Here is a 4,335-nt window from a genome sequence, read left to right on the forward strand (position 1 = left end):
AAACCACTGTGTTCAACTATGTTGAACTTCAACCGCGACGTGCGCGCAAGCTCAGCAAGCAGTGTGCAGTGCTCAACGCAGCAAAGTGTTTTTTTGTGCTGCGAGTTAGCTGAGAAGATTGATCCCAGGGCGCATATACTGACACCTTGAGAAAATCTGACAAAGCTTTGAAATTTGATGCACAAGGTACCCTTCAGTGTCTGAATGAAACACCTTTTCAGTACAGTATGTGGTGTACAGAATATGCAGTTGAGTTAGGTTTGGGCACCAAAAGTACTTGGTTAGATTTAGGAAAACATTGGGTTCTGGGTTGAAATAAGTACATTACCTGATGGCAGATGGATTACATTGGAGATACTTGAAAGTTCCTCATACAGACATATTTTTTGCAGCTTCTAACCCATCAACTTTAAGGACAAAATGTTCACTTGCTGCCTAATATATGCCACTCGTCAAATACCGATGCTTTGTCAGGCTTTCTCAAAGCAACGGTAATTGACTCCCTGGTATGAGATTGGGCTGTTAAACACGCAGCTACCAGCAGTAGCCAGTTAGCTTAACATAAAGACAGGAAAAACCAGCACCTCTAAAGCTCACTAATAAAGACTAATCTTTTGTATTTATTTTCAGATTGTTCAACGTGTTTGCACGGATCGCCAGATTTGCACAGATCAGGTTACATGTGCATGTGAAGTTTCTAGACTCCTTTAACGGTCTCCAGCTCCACGCAGATCCACAAATGCCTGCTGAGTTGAAACTCAATCCGTGCATATCTGATCACGTCAAGTGGCAACCTTCGGAGCTGAAAAATCTGCAGTTCATCAAATGGCCACCCAAACCAGACATATTTACAGCCTGGTACAAAAATTGGTTTGTTCTCTTTATTATCTTAAAGAGGTGATATTATGCTTTTTGGCTTTCCCCCTCTCCTTTATTGAGTTATATATCTTTTTTGTGCATGTAACAGGTTTACAAAGTGAAAAAGCCCAAAGTCCAGCCCAAAGGGAGTTCCCATCTCCCAAAGAAAGCTCTGCTCTGAACCGCTTGAAAACAGCTCGTTCGTAGTTCAGCCCTTCACTTCCTTAACTTGACGTCACAATGAAAACGGATCATAAAGCTTGCCAAGCAGCTAGGTCAGGCACGCCCTCAAATCAGGCTAGTCTGAGCGAAGGCCCTTTGGCTCGACTCGTCTTTGTTTGGGTTTCCATTGTAGAAATGTTGTACCGCTTATCCGTCTTTACATTCTGAGGAATCTTGAAACGTTTTAACCGTAGACTTTATATATTTTAAGAGCTGTGTGGATCGCTGGTGTGTGTGTCGCATTGAACATTACGTCGCAACAGTTGTGTGTGGCGTTGCTATGACGACAAGCAACGTACTATCTGTCGGTACTGTCTGCAATGGAAAACGGAGCAGGGCCGAGTAGAGTCGATTCTATCGATTTGCGCTATGGTAGCATTTTTCGCCAAAGCAGCATAGATCGTCAGAACACCGACAACAGTTCAACGTTTAGTCCTAATGGTAAGATGTGGAAGAATGATGTTGTGTGGTTGTGGACTGGTAATAACTTATACCATCTGCTAGGTTACGGTCACAGTCTGAAGCGGCTTTGATTTGGATCACACTACCTTGTTTCTTACGACCCGCCCTTCTCTGCTTCTGTTTGGCTAGTAGTTCTTACCTGGTCCCAACTGCGCATGTGCAACTCCCAACAAAGATATTGTACAAGTAAGATGAATCACTCTGTAGCTCAAGAGCGGTACAACACACAGGGTGAAAAGAGGAGCTGCAGCAATGTGCAGTGTGAGAAAAATATGGTGTTTTTTGAAAATTAAACCATGTAAACCTGTTCTGGTAAAACCCCTAAATAAGATTTTAAACCTGAAAATGAGCATAATACCACCTCTTTAATATAAGGGCTATGTAGTTTTTTGATGATATCACTTATCAATAAATCACTTTTTTAGTCAACGGGCTTCATAAAAATAACCCACACAACTGCTTTCTCTCTCCCTTGGAACAACAATAAAGTTTTATTTGCTAAAGCCCATCAGGCCAAATGAGAATCAGATTGACGTCAGGCAAAAACACATCAGAAAGGCTTGAATCACAGAGAGACCTCCGCTTTGTTTTGGAACCAACAAAGCTGGCACAGAGTTTGCTTTCATCCTACTGGACAGGTTAACTAACATTACTGCAAAGCATGTGAAATATATTATGATTTAGTGGTTCAGGTGGCTTTAGATAACGTTAGCTTGTCAGCTAATGCAGAACAGTTGCTTCGATGCAAAATACTACAGTAGTATGGCTTGCGAATGTGGAGTTATTTGTTTATTGTAGTCTATAGCAATTTAGTAGTTTTACTGATACTCAGGTTCACTGCTACTCAGTCGCTGTAACTTACGTGGCACACATAATTTACAATAATGCAAAATAACGGCGCAGGACAACAACAAAGCGGAAGTAATGTTACTTACTGCGGTCTAACTGTTGTAATACAACTGTAACATTCTGTAATATTCAGTCTGTCATTTTTGTTATCATCCAACACATTTAGTTTTTAAATAACAGCTAAATAATAAATAATAGTTGTTTAAAAGCAGCAGGCGAGCTAACGCTGATCATGTAACATTATCATGTAACGAGCATCGATTAGTTTAATGTCAAGCTGATAAAAATATTACTGTAAAATTGGAGTGGGAGTTTACCTGAGTTTCTAGCATTTTTTGGGATGCTGTCTGCGTTGTGTTGTGTTGTCTCTTGTGAAGAAATCTGCTCGCTCATGAGTTCGAGCATGCACACGAGCACTCGCTTGCTTGGAAGGCGATGGTTGCAATCTAAAAACTGCACTGCTAGTGGCCGCTGAAAACTACATGTTGCCCCTAACTTAAAGTTAGACATAATTAGGGTGACTTCAAGTGACAGGTGGGTGTTCTCACAGGTGGCTAGCCACAGCAGACAGCAGTCATTTGGCCCACCTGAACTCCACCTCTTTGCCCATTTTTGGATTTGCCAGAGTCAGGCACTGCCACGGACGGAGCCCCCAGGAGCCGCCCACGGTGAGCTTCATCACGGCTCTTTAGATATTTATGGGTGATGTCAAGACGTCCATGCTTTATATAGTCTACGGCGCGCACACATTTAACATTCTGTAAATAAATACAAACGAATGTCTCAAATATTTTTAGACATTTGTACACACAGTAAACTTTTCTAAAGGAAATTATGTAAAATAAAATCGGTTTGACTTCTAATAATAATATGAAATATTAATACTTATTCGGGTTGTGATGTGTGCATTTGTTTTTTACATGTGCTCAAACTACTTGGTATTGGTGTGTGTGTGGATTGGAACACGCATTCCAAATTTACGCACAAATCATTTTCATTACATTTTATAGTTATTTTGAGTCTAATTTCAAATGGCAAGTAGGGTTTCATTTGGTGCCAGAAATGCAGAGGCATTATTCTAGAGATTTGAATGGAAGTCATTGCTTGATGTTAGAAAAGCATTAAAATACGTGCAGAAGATTGTCGGCTGTTGGTGTGCAATATTTATGTAGCGTATGATTACAGTTTATGCTTTCTTTTATTATGATCACGTGTTGGAAACTGCCTCTTGACTAACTTTATACCCCCTGTATGAGTTGTTGGAGCTTTAAAATTAAATGCATTTTGTGTTAGTGGTTTTTTTACCAGCAAGTTTGTTGTTGAGCGTGCAAGCGAGACCAAAAATGTGTCACAAATTGAGCCTTTGATGTATTAGAAAGCTGTTAGTGAAAGGTGTTGAATCTAAAACCTCTGAACATTTAACTTTTGTGAGTCACACAGGCACACACACAGGACACGCTGGTTTGAGATTAAAAAGAAAAGCTAAAAAAAGAAAAACCTATTGTTGTCCATTACAGAACGCACAGCACACACACGCATCTAACCTGTGCATAACTCTTCTTTCATATCTACTTTTTTCTAGGTATGCATGAGGCCTTTCACTGAACGCGTCTTGCGACATGTGCAGGGAGGAAACAGCTGTGGTTTGGTTGCTGCAGAAACCAGGTGAGAGCGTGTGCCCTGGCGATGACATCACACATTCCATGACGTCGATGTGGCAGAGAGGCGTGAGGGGGCGAGCTCAGATGCCACGGTTTTGTGTTAAAATCGATCGTCTCCAAGCCACAAAGGACCTGTGAGGGAAAACATATAAAGGAAAACCCTGCTGTTCCTAATATTGTCTGTTTGCTCCTTACTGCCTGACAACATCACACATACAAAATAATCCTGCATCTGCTTGTTCGAGTGCTTTCACAATTATATTTAGTGGAATACAAAAATTCA

The 4,335-nt window shown here is 40.9% G+C and overlaps 1 long non-coding RNA gene across 1 annotated transcript; it reads left to right on the forward strand.

Annotated features, from left to right (window-relative positions):
• Positions 1-2,890: 2,890 nt before the first annotated feature.
• On the forward strand, positions 2,891-4,335 carry LOC119899813. Its single transcript, XR_005443918.1, has 2 exons — positions 2,891-3,059; positions 3,974-4,335. It is a non-coding gene; the product is annotated as an uncharacterized LOC119899813 (long non-coding RNA).

Source organism: Micropterus salmoides, unplaced genomic scaffold (assembly GCF_014851395.1).
Source record: "Micropterus salmoides isolate LMB-PRFRI ecotype aquatic unplaced genomic scaffold, ASM1485139v1 Ms_hic_scaffold_1, whole genome shotgun sequence".
Lineage (NCBI taxonomy): Eukaryota > Metazoa > Chordata > Actinopteri > Centrarchiformes > Centrarchidae > Micropterus > Micropterus salmoides.